This window comes from Macaca thibetana, chromosome 9 (genome assembly GCF_024542745.1).
Source record: "Macaca thibetana thibetana isolate TM-01 chromosome 9, ASM2454274v1, whole genome shotgun sequence".
In the NCBI taxonomy this organism is placed as follows: domain Eukaryota; kingdom Metazoa; phylum Chordata; class Mammalia; order Primates; family Cercopithecidae; genus Macaca; species Macaca thibetana.
Genome location: NC_065586.1, coordinates 128687615 through 128708618, shown reverse-complemented (window position 1 = coordinate 128708618; position 21004 = coordinate 128687615). Strand labels below are relative to the sequence as shown.

At 52.0% G+C, this 21004-nt stretch overlaps 1 long non-coding RNA gene across 11 annotated transcripts; it reads right to left on the bottom strand.

Moving 5' to 3' along the window:
* Positions 1 to 663: 663 nt before the first annotated feature.
* LOC126963324 (uncharacterized) lies at positions 664 to 7766 on the bottom strand. 11 transcript variants are annotated; one of them, XR_007729015.1, is made up of 5 exons: positions 7623 to 7754; positions 7284 to 7439; positions 7224 to 7249; positions 6493 to 6565; positions 664 to 4927 (listed from the first exon to the last, which is right to left on the bottom strand). It is a non-coding gene; the product is annotated as an uncharacterized LOC126963324 (long non-coding RNA). The 11 variants fall into 11 exon arrangements; XR_007729020.1 differs by having other exon boundaries at positions 664 to 4890; XR_007729016.1 differs by lacking the exons at positions 6493 to 6565; positions 7224 to 7249 and adding exons at positions 6307 to 6380; positions 6971 to 6996.
* Between the last annotated feature and the right edge of the window lie 13238 nt (positions 7767 to 21004).

Genomic DNA, 21004 nt, shown 5'->3' with positions numbered 1-21004 from the left:
GAGCCCCACTCGCCACCCCACCCCACAGTCCCCTCCATCACCGGCCCACAGGCTCCACCTCCACCCTCCCCCACACTCTCCTCTCCCCACCTCCGCAACTGACGCGGCTCTGCATCCCTGCCACTCAGAAGCCCAGCTCATTTCACAGCTGCCTGGCACGCACCAGCCTTGAGCCGCATGAACGGGCATCAGGCTCCTTCCTACACCACCGCAACCAGCCCAACCATACAGGTGTGGAAACCAAGGCACAAGAGGATGAGCAGCTTCCCTAGGGTGGATAAGAGGCAGCTCCAGCACACTTAAACCCAGAGCCTGCTAGGCACGAGCTCTACCCTGCACCACAGAAGGCAGGTGGGCTGAGCGCCCCTGCAGTGCCTACCACCCTCCCCAAGGCTATGGTCGCAGCCCCTCTGCTGGCACCCACTCCAGCCACCATGCCATTCCCTGGGGCTCCCTCAGCCTGACCTGCCCCACCGCTGAGAGTCTCCTCTCCTCTCCTGGAGCCTGGACCCAGCCCCTGCACACTCTCCTGGTGTCCTGGAGCCTGGACCCAGCCCCCACATACTCTTCTGGGTGTCCTGAAGCTCAGACCCAGCCCCCACACACTCCCCTCCCCTGGAGCGCAGACCAGCCCCCACACACTCTCCTGGGTGCGACGCCCCGTGCACTCTCCTAACAGAGCTGCTCCAGCCCCCACATACTTTCCTGGGTGACACGCCCCGCACACTCTCCTAACAGAGCTGCTCTAGCCCCCGCACACTCTCCTGGGTGACACACCCCGCACACTCTCCTAACAGAGCTGCTCCAGCCCCCGCATACTTTCCTGGGTGACACACCCCGCACACTCTCCTAACAGAGCTGCTCCAGCCCCCGCACACTCTCCTGGGTGACATGCCCCGCACACTCTCCTAACAGAGCTGCTCCAGCGCAAGGTCTTGCCCACCTTCACCTGCTGGGGACTGGCACAGGGGTGGCATGCAGAGTGGGCACTGAATGCTGCCCGAGGTGCTCCACATGCACCCAGCGGAGAGAACCAGGGTCTCTGATAAGGCTCTGGTTTGTGCTACAAGGACCACCATAGACAGAACACCACACAGCCACAAGGGTGGAGGCGGAGCAGCTGGACCCTTGAACCTTCAATGCCCAGGTTTATACGGCACTGAACTAAAACCAGACAGAAAAAAGGAGATGGCTCATTTTTATTGTCATATCGAAGTTCTGCAACTCTTTCTGTAGAGAGCATAATAACCTCCCAATGGTGAAATAACTTCCCCTCACATGTTAATTTTAGAATTCTGGTTTACTTCATTCAATGCAAGTTCAATATTGAGCTTAATCTCAAAACAAATTTTGAGTGAGGCCAAATTGCTGACATTTAGCAAACACGCCCACTACTAAAATAACCCAAGAAATACCAGTATCAGGGCTGTTCAGCTACCAGCTTCATGGAGCACCCCCAAATGGCACAGCTGAACCCCTTGAGGACAGGAAGCCCATGCTCCCCTCTCAAACCAGGAGTCTGATGGCTGCCGAGTAACCAACGAGGCTGGAACCGAGAGCACTGCCCATGGGCGACAGGCTGCTGTCCAGCGACCAGGAGAGGCCACTAGGATGCCACGAACCACCACTGCCCACAACACCCGATGCCTCCCTGAGACAGACATGCTGGCTGTACTTTCTCACCTCATCCATCTCCTCAGGGGCCCTCCTGTCCTTCCTTTGTGTCTCAATGTCACCTCCAAGGGTCTCAGTGTCACCTCCAGGGGTCTCAGTGTCACCTCCAAGGGTCTCAGTATCACCTCCAAGAGCTGCCACTTTCCACCTGACCCCATTGGGGGGCTCAGGCCCCTCCCTGAGGGCCACTAAAACGTGGGCCTCAAGACAGCAGGGGCCCATGGCCCTGTCCCATTCCCTGGCCCAGGGCCAGCCATGCGCAGCCCGAGATAAACATGTGAACAAAACTCATAGACACAGGAACGCCGCCTGAGAGATGCCAGGTAAACCTCCATTCCCACATCTCCCATGCCAAGTATCCCACCACCTTTTGACCCCACATCTCCTGTGTAAAGTTAACTCAGATACCAACTAGGATATGCAGGCCGGCTTGGAGGATGATCAGAGTCCCGTCCTGAAATGCTTAGGAGCAGACAGGACAACAGAACGCGATTCACCGGGGCAGGGCCAATCCGCACGCACTTGGGGTGCCACGGCCCAGTCTTTGCCTGCCAGCTTCTCTCCAGGTGCAGCGGCCCTGCCTGGGGGTCCCTCTGCCCCCTCCACTCCTGGCCCTTCATTCTGCTGAGCCTCAGTCAAAACCCCTTCCCCACAGCCCTGCCACCTTCCAGAGGCCCCTCAGAGTTTTCTGGAGCCCAGCATAAGCCCTCTCTCCGTGGGTCAGAGGCACCACAAGTGCATTCAAACCGTGGCACTCAGCCCACCACTGGGCTCATGGCAATTCAGCAAGTCTGACCAGCATTTTGGGAACAGGGCAGACAATGGCAGAGCATGTCCCGGTGGCTGTCATCAGTCATCACTCAAAAACCCGGGTTCTGGGGTGCGAGTCTGGGTGGGACCCTCGGCTCCCCATCCCAGCTGCGGACTCTCCAAGGGTCTGTGGTTGGTCAGCAAAGGCAAGACGCTGGGTGCATCACAGATCTGCTTAATTCAGAAGGTAAAATGAGGTGACAACCGTTTATTTAAGAAGGTAAACATTTAATGCTTAAAAGTAACGTATGCAAGTTTGTGTTCCAAGATCATTTAGAACACTCTCATTTGCATCCTGTTAGCTGGTTGGGAGAAAAGGTAATGAATGATATCATGTGCAGGTTAGGCCCCAGAGAGGGTGGATGCAGCGGGGGATGCAGACTGGGGACAGGCCTCAGGGAGCCTGTCTAGATTCTCTAGATTCTAGATCTAAATCTAAATCTAGCCCAAGGCTAGATTCTCTCTCTCTTTCCACCCAGGGCCAAGGCCGTGTCAAAAACCCACTAGAACCTGCAGCCCCACACCTGAAAGGAAAACCCGCTCAGGGGTGCCGCCCAACACCTGTCCAAGGCCGCATTCTGAACCTCTCCATACTCTCCCCGCTGCAGACAGGAGCTGTGCTGTGAGCCTCAGGAAGCAGACAGAGAAGTGCTGTCCTGGGGGCAGGAGGGGGACACCAGCACCTCCAACCTCTGGCAAGAGAGCTGGAGAGAGGCACAGCCACAGCCCTGGACCACGGCTCCCTCACCTGGCCTCAACCTGGAGCCTGACCTGCACAGCGAGGGCCCAGGGCTGGGCTGTGGTCTCAGAGGCTCAGCACACACACCAGCAGGGAAGGGCAGAGTCCGGTCACCAAGGAGCCACAGCAGCCCAGCGGATGGCTGCAGGTCAGGTGGCATCTGTGGTGGAGGGATGTGGGCAGGGGGCAGTGGGTGAAATCATTTCCCCAGAAAGTACTCGTGGTTCAGGAGGAGAGGGGAGCCACCGGCTCCACAGTCCACAACAGCCGTGATGTTAGTGGTGTCAAGCAGATCCTTCCGCAGGGAGTGTGAGAAGCAAACAATTATAAAGAAAGAAAACAGCCACAGGACAGGCGCTGTCACTAGGGGACCACACACCCCCCACTGCCAGGGCCCTGCGCCGCACACACCACGCGGGAGCCCACGGCCAGAGGGACACAGGGAACTAGGGAAAGGCTGTCCTGAGGGCCAGGTGCTGAGGCGTCAGGAGCTCCTCGTCTAAGTTGGTGCAGGATTCCTCCTCGCCAAGATAAACACTGCTTACGGGTTTCAAATAAACGCACTTCCACAGAGAAGCCGAGAAATAAATGGCTCCACTGCCTGTGGTTTGGTTAGGGAAGTAGGATAGTGCTCATTGCTTTCCCCTTTTTACCAGTTTCCAAATGATTGTGAATGTGGTTAGATCGGTTTGGTTACTAATTTTATGTTTAGCCAGACTGACAGTGACGTGCGGGCCCCGGTGGTGCCTGGTGCCTCAGCCTGTACTTCCCTCTCATCCTGACCCCATGAGCTGCAGGGGGCTGGGAGAAGGCTAGCCACGCGTCAGCTCTGCACAAGCCTTTCTGGGAGCTACGCGTCAGGCAAGAGGACTAACCCCTCCCTCAGGCAGAAACCAGGTGTCATCCAAATGCCAAAAGCAGGCAGGCATCAGGCTGCCACCCTTCAGCACACAGGTCAGAGCTGGCCACATGTCCGGGCCGGTGTTTGGTGCAAACACCAGCCTGCAGAGGAAGAATGCAGCATTCAACACAGAGTCCCAGTGTCTGGACAGGGAGCCTGAGGGCTGGGTCACCTGTCACCTGTCACCCTGTGGACCTGGCATCATGTGTTTTCCACGGACACCCCGAATCCGGAGCTCCCGGGAGGACTCCGCAGACCATATGCTGAGGTGTGCTTTGCGTTTCTATCCTCAGTTGGGCTGCAGGCTTCCAGGCTAGACGCCTCCTCACCACCAGAAGTCCCTGCCTCCCAGCTGCCTCATGCCCCAAGGCCCAGCAACAAGGATAAGCCCTTCCCCAGAGCTCCTGGAAGGACCTCATAGAAACGGCATTCCAGGCCTTTTAAAACACCCTTCAGCTACTCAGGAGGCTGAGGCAGGAGAATGGCTTGAACCCAGGAGGCGGAGGTTGCAGTGAGCTGAGATCGCGCCACTGCACTCCAGCCTGGGCAACAGAGTGAGACTCCATCTCAAAAAACAAAAACAAAAACAAAAACATACTGAGACCCCATCTCTACAAAAATAAAATAAAATAAAATAAAATAAAGAGAAAAACACCCTCCCTAAGACCTTTGTTCATCCCTCCCTGTGTGAGGCCCGGGAGGCATCAGTAAACAGAAATAAGGCCGGCCCTCACGCAGCCCGCACACGCCAACATCTCAACACAACCTCACGCAGCCCGCACACGCCAACATCTCAACACAACCTTATGCAGCCCGCACACACCAACATCTCAACAAAATGTCACAAGCACGCACACGCCAGCATCTCAATAAAATGTCACAAGCACGCACACACCAACATCAACAAAATGTCACACAGCACGCACACGCCAACATCTCAACAAAACCTCACGCAGCACGCACACGCCAACATCAACAAAATGTCACGCAGCATGCACACGCCAACATCTCAACAAAACCTCACGCAGCACGCACACCCCAACATCTCAACAAAACCTCACGCAGCACGCACACGCCAACATCTCAACAAAACCTCACGCAGCACGCACACGCCAACATCTCAACAAAATGTCACAAGCACGCACACGCCAACATCTCAACAAAATGTCACAAGCACGGACACCCCAATATCTCAACAAAATGTCACAAGCACACACACCCCAACATCTCAACAAAACCTCACGCAGCACACACACCCCAACATCTCAACACAACCTCACGCAGCACGCACACACCATCTCAACAAAATGTCACAAGCACACACACCCCAACATCTCAACAAAAGCTCACGCAGCACGCACACGCCAACATCTCAACACAACCTCACGCAGCCCGCACACGCGAACATCTCAACAAAATGTCACAAGCACGCACACGCCAACATCTCAACAAAACCTCACGCAGCACGCACACGCCAACATCAACAAAATGTCACGCAGCATGCACACGCCAACATCTCAACAAAACCTCACGCAGCACGCACACCCCAACATCTCAACAAAACCTCACGCAGCACGCACACACCAACATCTCAACAAAACCTCACGCAGCACGCACACCCCAACATCTCAACAAAACCTCACGCAGCACGCACACGCCAACATCTCAACAAAACCTCACGCAGCACGCACACGCCAACATCTCAACCAAATGTCACAAGCACGCACACGCCAACATCTCAACAAAATGTCACAAGCACGGACACCCCAATATCTCAACAAAATGTCACAAGCACACACACCCCAACATCTCAACAAAACCTCACGCAGCACACACACCCCAATATCTCAACAAAACCTCACGCAGCACGCACACACCATCTCAACAAAATGTCACAAGCACACACACCCCAACATCTCAACAAAAGCTCACGCAGCACGCACACGCCAACATCTCAACACAACCTCACGCAGCCCGCACACGCGAACATCTCAACAAAATGTCACAAGCACGCACACGCCAACATCTCAACAAAATGTCACAAGCACGCACACGCCAACATCAACAAAATGTCACGCAGCATGCACACGCCAACATCTCAACAAAACCTCACGCAGCACGCACACGCCATCATCTCAACAAAACCTCACGCAGCACGCACACGCCAACATCTCAACAAAACCTCACGCAGCACGCACACGCCAACATCTCAACAAAACCTCACGCAGCACGCACACGCCAACATCTCAACAAAACCTCACGCAGCACGCACACGCCAACATCTCAACAAAATCCTCACGCAGCACGCACACCCCAACATCTCAACAAAACCTCACGCAGCACGCACACGCCAACATCTCAACAAAACCTCACGCAGCACGCACACGCCAACATCTCAACAAAATGTCACAAGCACACACACCCCAACATCTCAACAAAACCTCACGCAGCACACACACCCCAATATCTCAACAAAATGTCACAAGCACACACACCCCAACATCTCAACAAAACCTCACGCAGCACACACACCCCAATATCTCAACAAAACCTCACGCAGCACGCACACACCAACATCTCAACAAAACCTCACGCAGCACACACACCCCAATATCTCAACAAAATGTCACAAGCACACACACCCCAACATCTCAACAAAACCTCACGCAGCACACACACCCCAATATCTCAACAAAACCTCACGCAGCACGCACACGCCAACATCTCAACAAAACCTCACGCAGCACGCACACGCCAACATCTCAACAAAACCTCACGCAGCACGCACACACCAACATCTCAACAAAACCTCACGCAGCACGCACACACCAACATCTCAACAAAACCTCACGCAGCCCGCACACGCCAACATCTCAACAAAATGTCACAAGCACACACACCCCAACATCTCAACAAAACCTCACACAGCACGCACACACCATCTCAACAAAACGTCACAAGCACACACACCCCAACATCTCAACAAAAGCTCACGCAGCACGCACACGCCAACATCTCAACAAAATGTCACAAGCACACACACCCCAACATCTCAACAAAACCTCACACAGCACGCACACGCCAACATCTCAACAAAACCTCACGCAGCACGCACACGCCAACATCTCAACAAAATGTCACAAGCACGCACACGCCAACATCAACAAAATGTCACAAGCACGCACACGCCAACATCTCAACAAAATGTCACAAGCACGCACACGCCAACATCTCAACAAAACCTCACGCAGCACGCACACGCCAACATCTCAACAAAATGTCACAAGCACGCACACGCCAACATCTCAACAAAACCTCACGCAGCCCGCACGCGCCAACATCTCAACAAAATGTCACAAGCACACACACCCCAACATCTCAACAAAACCTCACGCAGCACGCACACACCAACATCTCAACAAAATGTCACAAGCACACACACCCCAACATCTCAACAAAACCTCACGCAGCACGCACATGCCAACATCTCAACAAAACCTCACGCAGCACGCACACGCCAACATCTCAACAAAATGTCACAAGCACACACACGCCAACATCAACAAAATGTCACGCAGCACGCACACGCCAACATCTCAACAAAACCTCACGCAGCACGCACACGCCAACATCTCAACAAAACCTCAGTATCTGCAAAAAGTAGCTGTGCATGAAATAAACTGAGCTGATGTTTCTTTAAACAAGCACTTTCGCTGGGATTCCAGAGACCCAGGTCTTGCATTTCAGTGATCAGCAGAGCAAGGGAAACACTGCAAGGCACCCTGCAGACAGACGCCCAGCAGAGGCAGGGCCAGAAGCAACACCAGGTGAAGTGGCACAGGCTTTCCCTCAGCAACAGTGTCCTCTGAATCCTGTCCTGTTGCAAACGCTACTGAGTAAAGCCAGAACGAGCACACAAGCCCATTATCAGGACTACGGCATGAGAACCAGCAACACCACAAACACTTCCCAAGGGCCAGACACTTGAAAAAGAGCGAACAGCACAGCCCCACCAAGAGCCCTGGGTCCCGCTGCTTCACAACGAAAGCAGCCTCAGCCTCCTTCTCCCCCATGAGGGCACCAGCACAGCCCTGCGCGAGGCCCCACCCCCAGAAACCATGACTCCACCCAGGGGAGCTGCTCAGCTCAGGCACCTCCCTGCAAAACAGCAGCTCAGGGAAGGCATCTGGTCCAGAAGGTGAGGGGCCCCACACCAGGGGCATCTTGCCAGCTGAGAAACTCCAACTTTCTTCTGAAGGCCCCACCATGGGCCACGGGTGTTTTCCTCTGAGTATCACAACGGTCCCTCCGGCCAGCCTCCCAGCACACCTGGGCCAATACCCTGTGGGTTTCTGGCCAGGCTCTTGGATGAGTCACCTTTTCCTAGACTATCTGTGGTGCCAGACACGAGCTGTCAAATCCCCAGTGTGTGCGTCCCAAGAGGGCTCTGCAGGCTCGTCCTGTGCTGCTGCTCAGCAGGCCTGAGGTCTCTTCTAGTCAGGAGGCACCACAGGCAACAGTGAGACGGGGGCACAGCAGTGGGAGGCCAAGGTGGTGGTCAGGGTGCAGCCCACTCTGCCTCCAGCCCAGTCAGTCGTTAACAAGCTCAGATGCCAGAGCCAGCCCCAGCTCAGTTCATGCCCTGCCCCTCCACCTGCTACCTCAGGGCCTCACACTGGCTGCTCACTCGCTGGCCCCTGTGTTTCCATCTGTGCAACGGAGCAACACAGCACAGGCATCAGGGCTGCGGGGATGACAGGTCTGCCTGCAGACAGTCCGGGTCCTTACAGCACAAACGTCAGGGCTGACATACCTAGAGACACACCACACCCTTACAGCACTATCTGGCACATAAAGGACATAAATATCAGCTGCACTCTTTTAAAATTTAGCTAAGCTCCTTAACAGCTCTGTGTAGGCCGAAGTTGGTGGTTTTGATTATCAGTGGTCCTGAGTGAACCACACACAGTGGCAGGGCCTCAGGTGGGTGGCAGGAGCTGGGCCTCTGCGTTCACCCAAAGGGAACTGAAAGAAGCCCTTCCCGGCAGCTGGGGAGGACAAGGCCCAGGCAGGCCCATGTGGCAGAGCCCAGCGTGCCAGCAGAGAGGGCGGGCAGGGGCAGGTCCCAGCAGTGTGATGAGGGATGGGTGTGTCTTTGCGCCAATGGCCCTTCTCTGCTCAGCAGGAGCCTCTGGCCTCTGCTTTGCTATGCGATCTCTCTCCTTTTCTCCCTCTTGCCGTTCACCTCATTCAGCAAAAGACGCCTGCCTCATGCTGCATTCCCAGGCGGCTGCTGTCAGGGCCAGGGAAGGTGCCCAAAGGGCCCAGGACTGAGCCCACAGTGAGGAGGGCCCAGCAGGTAGGCATGCACTGTGCCCAGCTGGACCTGGCCAGGCAGCAGGAGGGGTCTGGAGAATGTTCCAACCCCCCGAACCCACTGGAGTAGGCTGCGGTGGGGGAGGGACTGCCTCGTTTTCATCCCTCAGCCCCTGCCCACCAGGAGAGCCAGGCAGGCTGCTGCCGTGTGATGCGCCACTGTGCCGATGAGAGGCGACCTGAGAGCAGCAGCAGCTGGAAGGACGGCCCTCCGTCCACGTCGCAGCACGAAGCTCACTAGCACAGGACACCCACCTCCCGCTGTCCCAGCAGCCCAGAAACACCCAGCACCAGCCAGTCACCCAGAAATGTCACCACCGTATGGGTGTCCCCAGCCTACACAGTTACCACCACTTCCAAATGGCTCACTTAGTCCCTTGGTTTTATTGTCGGTGCACTAAAATTCTTAAAAAAAAGAGAGAGAAAAAAAAAAAAACCAAGTGTTTTGGAACTTAGAAACACAAGAGTTGAAAATGAAATATTCAAAGCAAACAACCACAATGAAGATTCAGTGGCCAAGCTGCCCAGTTCTCCCGTGAGTCTGCCTGTGGTCAACAGCAGCAGCAGCACCAGGCCAGCAGGGGTCTGAGGACCCAGTGACCGCTAGAGAAGCCTTCCCACCCTCTTCTCCCCTCCCTAGACAGGATTGCAAAGGGACTCCGCATACCTAATCAGAAGGAAAACCCTCCAGCTCCACCCAAACTCCCACTTCCCAGGGCCAGAGATGAAATTGATGTATACAAAGGTGCCCACAGGGCATCCACAGAAGGGCTACAGTTAACAGTGAGCCCAACTGGCCATCTGGTCCTATGAGAGCTCACAGCTCAAAGCAAAAGTGCAGTCACCAACAAGAAAACATCAGCAGAGCGCAGGGCTCACACCTGTAATCCCAGCACTTTGGGAGGCTGAGATGAACACCTGAGGTCAGGAGTTCGAGACCGTCTGGCCAATATGGCAAAACCCTGCCTCTATTAAAAATTCAATTAAAAACAGTGGGGGCCCAGCGCGGTGGCTCACGTCTACTGTAATCCCAGCACTTTGGAAGGCTGAGGGGAGTGGATCACCTGAGGTCAGGAGTTCGAGACCAGCCTGGCCAATATGGCGAAACCCCGTCTCTCCTAAAAATTCTATTAAAAAAAACAGTCGGGGCCCAGCGCGGTGGCTCATGCCTGTAACTGAAGCAGAGAATCGCTTGCACTCAGGAGATCGAGACCAGCCTGGGCCACATACTGAGACCCCATCTCTACAAAAAATAAACAAAACTGGGCAGTCATGGTGGCACGTTCCTGTAAACCCAGCTACTCCGGGCTTAGCTGGGAGGATCCCTTGAGCTGGGAGGAAGTGGAGGCTGCAGTGAGTACTGATTGCACCACTGCACTCCAGCCTGGGTAACAGGGCGAGACCCTGTCTCAAAATAACCAAAAACAAACAAACAAAAAACCAAGCAAAATGCAGAAACATTTACAAGACCATGTCAGCTTCATATTAATAGAAGAAATCATGTGAGATAACATTTTTATTATTTTTAACCAAAAAGAATAGACAATCCAAAAGAAAAACACATAGAAAGTATAAGAATTTAACACTCTCTACTGTATGGTTAGAATTAATCAGATGTTCAATGTTTAAAATAATTTCAAAAAAAGAATACCAATAAGACCAACACAAAGAAACCCTGTCTCTACTAAAAATACAAAAATTAGCCAGGCGTGGTGGCACATGCTTGTAATTCCAGCTACTCAAGAGGCTAAGGCAGGAGAATCGCTTGAATCCGAGAGGGAGCGGTTGTGGTGAGCTGAGATCACGCCATTGCACTCTAGCCTGGGCGACAGAGCAAGACTCCATCTCAAAAAAAAAACAAAACAAAACAAAAAAAAGACTGCCAGTAAGAACATATTGTGGGCCGGGCGTGGTGGCTCAAGCCTGTAATCCCAGCACTTTGGGAGGCCGAGATGGGAGGATCACTAGGTCGGGAGATCGAGACCATCCTGGCTAACACGGTGAAACCCCGTCTCTACTAAAAAAAAATACAAAAAAAAACTAGCCAGGCAAGGTGGCGGGCGCCTGTAGTCCCAGCTACTCCGGAGGCTGAGGCAGGAGAATGGCGTAAACCCGGGAGGCAGAGCTTGCAGTGAGCTGAGATCCGGCCACTGCACCCCAGCCTGGGTGACAGAGCCAGACTCCGTCTCAAAAAAAAAAAAAAAAAAAAAAAAAAAGAACATATTGTGATCTACACTGCATTGCTCTTTGCAAATATATGTAGTAAACTTACATAGTTTTAACAATAAAATGTCTTTTTTTTTTTTTTTTTTTTTTTTTTTTTTTTTTGAGACAGAGTATTGCTCTGTCACCAGGCTGGAGTCCAGTGGCATGATCTTGGCTCACTGCAACCTCCACCTCCCAGGTTCTAGCAATTCTCCCGACTCAGCCTCCTGAGTAGCTGGGACTACAGACGCGCACCACCACGCCCAGCTATTTTTTGTGTGTTTAGTAGAGACGGGGTTTCACTATATTAGCCAGGATGGTCTTGATCTCTTGACGTCGTGATCCGCCAGCCTCGGCCTCCCAAAGTGCTGGGATTACAGGCGTGAGCCACTGCACCTGGCCTCAGCCATTTTTTTTTTTTTTTTTTTTTTTTTTGCCAGATGTGGTAATTAAGCACTAAGTTATATGATCATTCAAAAAGGAGAGCATATAATTCAGTATAATTCTCATTAAATCTTTTCTGAATAAGCTTTGTATGTAGAGAACATTAAATATGTTTTAAATAACCAGATATTGGAATAAAAAGCTGGAATCAGTTGGACTTCAGGCCACAGGTGCAAAAGCAGCTTTGGAAATCACACCGAGCCCCGCATCTTCACCACAGACATGTTTACGTGGAGCAGAAAAGGGAAGTGGTTGGAAAAACTGGGAAAACCCAAATAAAGCCTGTAGTTTGGTCAACAGTAGTGTCCCGTGTTACCATCCTGGCTCTGACACATGAAGCATGGTTATTTACGATGTTCCTATCAGGGGAAACACAGGAACCAAACCTAAAATTATTCACCAATACAAAGGTATTTAAAAGTTGCCCAAGGAGCTGTGCCCAGCAGCTCACACCTGTAATCCCAGCACTCTGGGAGGCCGAGAAGGGAGAAGTGCTTGAGCCCAGGAGTTCAATACCATCTTGGGCAACATAGTGAGACCCCATCTCAAAAAATTAATAAATAAAATAAAAGTTACCCAAGGAAAAGAGTTACTTTGTTTTGGTTGTTTGGGTATTTTTGCGTGTTTCCTTCCTGCTTCTGCAGAATGTGGGATGAGAATCTGACAGTGGCATCGGAGAAGGGCAGTGTCACCTGCACGGGAGGGTAGCAGGATGGAGACAGGGGAAGAACTGAGTCCTGGTGACATTACTGAGCTGCTTGCCCACCCGGGAGCCTCCTTCCTCCAGACATTCCAGGGCAAATGACACCAATGTCCATGAGGGGTTCTGTTACTGCAGCCGACAGGACGCAGGCTAATACCCTGTTAGTGCCTCCTGAGAGATCAGAGCTCAAGATTAGCAACAGTTACTATTTCTCCATAAACCACTAAGTCTTTCCACTCACAAACAAGGCACATTGTTTCAATTTACTCCTCTTCTCCCCCACACCCTCCCAACTGTAGTAACAGTCTTCCTACAGAGAATGTATTTCTCCAATGTACGCCTACGTATTTCATTTTCTGTTTACTGTTTGGATACGCAGGAATGCTACATTTCATTTTCTGTTTACTGTTTGGATACGCAGGAATGCTACTGACTTTTATGACATTTAATTACTAAATTATTTTCTTGTATATTACAGGTTTTCAACAGATTCTTGTGTTTTCCAGATGCACAATCATATTTGCAAGTAACGTCTCTCCATTCTGGTATTAAATACTTACGTTATTTTTTCTCTTGTTAAATTGTTAATTGCACTAGCAGGAGCTTCTGAAACTATATTACACAACCGTGGTTACATGGGGTGTCTTGTCCCCGACACTAGAGGAAATGTCTGATTCTGTGTTTTAAAATCATATTATGGAAATACACGTTTTAACTTTATTAAGAATAATCATTTTTCAATCAAAAGTAGGCCTTTAATATTAACAAATACATTTTCAGCATCTATAGAGATAACCTAACAAGGTTTCTTCTATTGATGAATTATTAACTTATGCAAACAGGGAATTACATCACTCAATCTTTCCGAACATGATCTTACCCTTACATTTCTACTACGAACACACTGGGTCGAGCTGACTTGCTATTGAGTCCTGAGCCGAGACGGTTTCACTCACAAGCAGGAGCAAGACAACTGCACAGCTGTTTTCCCAGTGCCGCCGTCTATCCGGCCTCCGCATCCCTGCGCTTTCCTTCTGTCTGAGAAGCCGCCTGGCTGAAAGGGAACTGGGGCCGGATGTTCCCCAACAGTTTGGTAGAATCCACTCTGGGAATAACTACATACGGAGCTTTTTTGGGACAGCAACTTTGACAAGTGGATCAATGTTTTAATTTTTTTTTCTAATAACTGGTCAATTTAGTGTCTCTCTCTCTTCTGGAGTCAGTTTGATCGTGCATATCTTGCATACATACCAATTTTTTCAAAAGTATTTGAACATCATTGAGCACATTAATGTCTTAAAACTGTTTTAAGTTTGACAGGTTTCCTTGGAGAACCAAGGACAACCACACATGTGGCCAGGTGTGAGTCACACCCAGAGAACACTCCTGAGGCCACAACACCTCCCTGAGACCCACCACAGGGCTCTCTTGTCTACGACTGCTCCAGGCTACAAAACTGAGCAAAGTGGTCTTCGCTCCTGCAAGACTCCCCTGAAGGTACCTCCACGCACAAGCCTCCAATTCAAAGAGACTCAAAACTAGGAGGAAATGGCTCACACACACACACACACTCACATACACACGTACACATACATGCACACACAGAGACCCTACACACACACTCACATACACACATGCACACATACACGCACACACAGAGACCCCCACATACACTCACACACATTCACATACACACACACAAACCCACACACAACGGCACACACACACATTCACATACACACATGCATAGAGACCCACACACAACGGCGCACACACACACACACAAACTCAAGCACATATTCACATACACATGCACACACACAAACACACCCACACAGACCCACATACACACACATACACACATACACACATACATACATGCACACATACATGCACACAGTGACATACATGCACAAATGCACATGCATACACAGATAAACACACACATATATACACACACAATGCACACACACATACACACACACACACAGGAAGGCTTTGTCTTGCCTATTTTAGACATCTGGGCCAAATGTAATGCCTCGGCCTGGATCTGTTCACTGTCTAAACACACAAATCCAAAGCTATCTGGGAAGGTTATGTTCAGACAGGCCCATAAACTCCAAATACCTTACAAACCATGCACATCGGGAGTGTGCTACCACACACTATGGGGTTAAAGGTGACTGGATGAACGTGCTTCAGAGAAGCCTTTGGCCTATTCCTTGAGTTATATAGGGTCAGACTTAAAACCGGCCAGGTGTGGTGGTGCCTGCCTGCAATCCCAGCACTCAGGGAGACTGAGGCAGGAGGATAACTTGCGCCCAGAAGGTCAAGGCTGCAGTGAGCCGTGACCATGCCATGCACACCAGCCTGGACAACAGAGCTGAGACCTTGACTTGAAAACAAAACAAAACAAAGTTTTTTAAATAATTAAAATAAATCTTTAGATATGTACCATCTCGCCCTATAAAACACGCAGGGACATTCCAAACTCTCAATTCAGCACAAACGTGGTAGAGCAGTGGTGTGAACGTCTTGCTGGTGTTGGTTCTGCTGCCATGGGGAGCAGAGTGGCGGAGGCTCATACCAGGTGGCCCAAGTGGCCTCCCCAAGCACAGGCCAGAGCCCATGGGTGGAACTGTCACGGCCAGCACAGGCCCAGGTGGACAGCAGCACGCGGCAGAGACGTGCTGCAGGAATAAGGAGCCCCAGGAGTTCTACCGACCAGAACTCCCAGACCTCATCGAACAGCCCATCCGCCACCAGGAGCTCCAAATAAGAGCTGGGCCCAGCAGGCTCTGGCAGGGCCTGGGCACCCGAAAGTCACACTGCACACTCCCGTCTGCCCTGCACTCACTGCCATTTGGCAGTCTGTTTATTTTTAATCACAAATTTTCATCCAGTTAAAATACACTCTTGTTACATAAACTTCTACTCCAACAACACTGAACGGCTGGAAATGACACTCCATCGCCAGTGCTATTTTCACGGCCACCCACTCACAGTGAACTGAGCCCTGGGCCGGTGACTATGAGGAGGAGGAGGGACCGCACAGCCCAGGGAGGCAGCCAGGGGCTCTGGGAGACACTGGCTACCCTGAAAAACTCACCTATTGAGCAGGTCAGGGCCTCCGAGCCCACCAGAGATGTGCTTGCAACACTTCAAGAAGCACAGTCCCTGAATCGGGGTGGAGGGAAAAGTCCAACTCCTCCACAAAATCTGTAAGAGATCCCCTGGGACCGTCGCCTCCCTCCCCAGGATCATGTGTCACCCCAGGGACCAATCATGGTCTCCCCACTGACGGCGGGGGCCACGCTCACAACGCGCAGGCCACGTTTCCCCAAACAAGCCGAGACAACAACAGCGACGAGCAGGACAAAAAGTCGTGACATGAGAAGCCCAGGGGAGCAGCAGCAGCAGCTGATCCATCCAGAGGCAGCACTGCAGGGCAGCAGGCTCCTGAACCGGCAGCTGAAACCATCCTAACTGACGAGGGCATCCTCATGCCCATCCCCTGTGGCTAAAAGACGCAGAAATGGCTTGCTGAGTTTGCAGACTACAGCCTCGGCCGGGCCTCTTGGTTCAGGTATGAACCGGGGTGACTTTGCTCCCGCTTTGCCCTGACTCTGCTGCCAGGGCTCGGGGCCCAGAGTAGACGTGAGCCACCATGGAAGTGATGGCTCCCTGGCAACTGGCCCCCACTACAGGGGGCAAACTGCTAAAGCAGTGAGAAGGCGCGTTACCAAATCCCCCAGGGGCTGTCTCACCAGCAAGCGCAAGGAAAACCAACAAAACCAATCCGTGTATCGGGGTGAACTTACGGTGTGCCTGCCTTTCCTTCCTTTCCTTTCTCTCTTTCCTTTAACTTTTCTGTAGGACACCCACTCACACTTCGTTTTTCAACAGCAGTCCTGAGAAAGGAATCCTTTCGATTTTGAGGTTATTCAGTATAACAGGCAGTAATGACGATCTTCCCAAACGCACCTGCTACTTTCTGCTGCTTTCCTACCCTGTGTACATTCTATGTTCACCTCGTAAGACATAAAGCAGTGTGGTTTCTGTGACCTTGTGCAGACGAAGGCACTGCTGCCCACTGTCCTTGATTTCATCACAGCTGGTGCTCACACTTGCAGGACCCACATCATCACAGAAAACGCTCCCGCAGCACCCGGCAGACACTGCGCTATCCACACCCCAGAGCAGAGCTCGGCCCCTGAGACCCCACTTCCCTAACAGATTGGCCAAGACCCTCAGCAAGGCCAGAGCCAGCCCCCAGGGACTGTGAGGGTGTGCGAGGACTGGTACTCGGTAGGCCCCTGTGGCCAACTCACAGCCGCCAGGTGTGGCTGCTCCAGGGCCCAGTTCCACAGCCTGGAATCAGAACAGAATGTCAGTCTCCCCTAGCCCCTCCCCATCTGGTCTCCTCCAGCACCTCGCAGTCCCTCTGCCTGGGCAGGGGCATGGCACCACCTCACCTTCTGCCAGCTCTGGCTCATGAGGGTACCTCCTCCCCGCAGCCCTCCCCGCAACCCTCCCTGAAGCCCCCTGCAGAGCAGCTGGCATGGCCAGGGAGGAGCACATGGGGAAAGGGGCACCAGGGAGCAGACAGGACCTGAGACACCGGAGCAAGGGAAGGAGGGCACCACCGCCCCGAGCCTCCAACTTCACAGAGCTCCATGCTCAAGGCTCTGTCCCTCTGGAGGGGCCTCTGCAGCTGCCGTCCATCCCCACAGGCCTGCAGAGCGAAGGGCTTGTCCTGGGTGTGGGATGGCTTTAAATCACCCCCGAGATGAGCCGTGGAAGCACGCTGCTCCTCACAGTGCCGCGGGCTCTGAGGGAAAGAAACGCCAGCAGGGCCTTCTCCACCTCAAGAAAACCAGCTCCAGTTCATTCCGGCCACACTCACATCATGTGTGCAACACGCACCACGTTTCACGTGCTGGGAGCCGGAGGCGGCAGCCCCATCCAGAGCGCGGTCTCGGCCTGTCATGGAGAGGTGTGATGGGCGTGCAGGGAGCGGAGTCTGTGTCTCACTGTGACCCCACAAGCTGCTGGGTGCACATTCCTCACAGGAACCCTACACGCCTCACGGGGGGAGCCACTCTAAGGCCCGGGTTCACCTACATGTCCTCCCACCTCCCAACACTGCCAGGTCTGTGCCCACTTCCAGAAGGGCCACAGACAGGCAGCAGACAGGCCAGAGGTGGCGAGCAGGCCACGTAGAAGGTGCCTCCCAGGTTCCCTGGGCGCCAGGCCTGGCCCAGCCGCATCAAGCCCTGGACGCCTGTGATGTGCAGAGGTCATGCCTGGTACCCATCTGGGTGAGGGCGGCGCAGCAGCGACGCCAAGCCCCAGAGGCCGCAGGTGGGCCTCAAGGTGCCCAGTGTGGGTGAATGTACCCTCTTCACAGGAGGCCGCCACGCCTGGCTCTTCAGCCCTTCCCGGGCACCACCTAATGTTTTTTGTTTTTAAACTTCCTTTCCTGCTTAAACTGCAGACGTGAGTTTGCCCATCATAACTAGAACCATGAAGCTGACAAACCCACAAGGGAGGCTTTAAAATCATCTTGCCGGGATCTCCCAGCCACATCATATGCCCCTGAGGACAGGGCCAAGCCATCTGCTCCCCTCCCCAGGACCAACCCCTATTAAGTAAGAACTGTATCTACAGATCCAACACAACCCCCAAAATTCCACCAGGGTTGTGTGTATGTAAATTCCAGCACAGTGGTGTGTGTGTAAATTCCAGCAGGGTAGTGTGTATGCATGTGGAAACTGACAAACTATTCCTAAAATTAAAACAGAAATGGAAGGAAACCAGAACAGCCAAAACAATCTTGAATATAAGACAACAAAGTTGGAACTCTCACTTTCTGATTTCAAAACCCACCTCAACGCTACAATGATCAGGTCTGTGGCACTGGCATAAGGACAGACACATAGAAAATGAAACAGAATCAAGAGTCCAAAAATAAATCTATATATTCATGGTCAATTAACTTCCAACAAGGATGCCAAGACAATTAAATGAGGAAGAACAGTCTTTTCAAAAATGGTACTGAGACAACCAGATATGGACATGCAAAAGAATGAAGACCCCTACCTCACACCAGTTACAAAAATTAACTCAAAGTATTTCAAAGACCTACATGCAAGAGCTAAAACTATAAAAGTCTAAAAAGAAAAAATAATGGTAAATTTTTGTGACCTTGATTAGGAAATGGTTTCTGGTTATGATAGCTGAAGCATAAAACTTTAAAAAACTAGCCAGGTGTGATGATGCAAGTCTGCAATCCCTGCTATTCCAGAGGCTGGGGTGGGAGGATCACTGGAGCCCAGGAGGTCGAGGTTGCAATGAACCACAATCACACCACTGAACTCCAGCCTGGGCAACAGGGCAAGAACTTGTCTCAAAAAAAAAAAAAAGTGCTTTGAAGGACACTATCAAAAGAGTGAAGACAATGCACAGAACAAGATAAAACATTCGTAAATTACGTATTTAATAAGGGTCTAGCATCCAGAACATATAAAGAACCCTTACAACTCAACAATTAAATAAAAAATAAAAAAAAATTTTAAAAGCCTGGGCATGGTGGTTCACACCTGTAATCCCAGCACTTTGGGAGGCCAAGGCAGGAGGACTGCTGGAGGCCTATAGTTTGATACCAGACTACAACATAGCAACACCCTGTCTTTACAAACTAAAAATTTTAAAAATTTGTCAAGCATGCTGACACACACCTGTAGTCCCAGCTACATGAGATGCTGCTGCTTGGGAGGTGGGAGGATAGATACTCTGAGCCCAAGAGGAGGCTGCAGTGAGCTATCATCGCACCACTGCACTCCGGCCTGGGCAACAGAGCGAGAACCCGCCTCTTAAAAAAAAAAAATTAAAATGTGCCATGGATTTGAATAAGCGTTGCTTCAAAGCAGATCTACAAATACCCAGTAAGCACATGAAAGACACTCAACACGATTACTCATCAGGGAAATGCAATTCAAAGCCACCAGGAGATACCACTGCACACCCACCAGGACGGTTACAGTAAAAGAGATGGACAATCACGAGTACTGTTTTGTGGTGTTGAAAGTCTGCAGCCCTCAGACACTGCTCACAAGAATGAAAAATGCTGCAGCTACTGTGGAAAGAGTCTGGCAGTTCCTCAAAAAGTCAGAATTATCACGTGACCCAGCAACCCCACAAGCAGGTCTACACCCGAGAGAGCGGAATACACATGTTCGTACAGCAACTTGCACATGGACACTCATGTCCATCAACTGATGAACGGATACACGAAATGTGATCTCCGCACAATAAACAGCATTCAGTCATGAGAAAGAAGCACAGGCGAGCCCAGAACACACGTGCTGAGTAAACAGAGTCCCTGGAACACACGTGCCGAGTAAACGGAGTCCCTGGAACACACGTGCTGAGTGTGTGAAGTCTGACGCGAAGACCACACACTGTTTGATTCCATTTGCATGAAACATCCAGAACAGGTCAACCCACAGAGACAGAAGTGGCTTCATGGTGGGGGGAAGGGGGAAAATGAGGGTGTCGTCAAATGGGTACTGGGTTTCTTTCCAAGGTGATAAAAACATTCTGAAATCAGTGATGATGGTCACACAATCTTGTGAATATGATAAAACACTGAACTGTGCAGGTTTTATGGTGCCTGAATTTTGTCCTAATTTAAAGGTAATATCAACAACAATCAACGCAGTCAACACAGGCTTCCCCAAATGACAGGACTAACCCCTCACTGATGGGACAGCTTTACCACACGTGCGCTTCAGCCAGCAGGGCCGAGGGAATCACTGCTCCGAAGCCACTGACGGCCCCACACTGCGGGCAGGCTTCCTCTGGAGGCAAGCACAGTACCACGTCTGTGTGTGATCAAGGACCATGAGGCAGTGAGTGGCCAGCCGGGCAAGCTCAGGGGCCCTCAGGCAGCTGGTTGGGTGGGAGGCAGGGACAGAGAGGGCGTGGGCTGGAGGATGGGGCTGGACCATCACGAGGAGGTCGATAGGTCTGGGAGGGCGGCTCCAGCTGGTTGGGCTCGGCCAGGGTGGGCATCGTGGGCAGAGGGCTGCCCTCGGGGGTGTGGAGGGAACAGCAGCTCGCAGAGCCACACACCGCGGCCCCAGAAGCT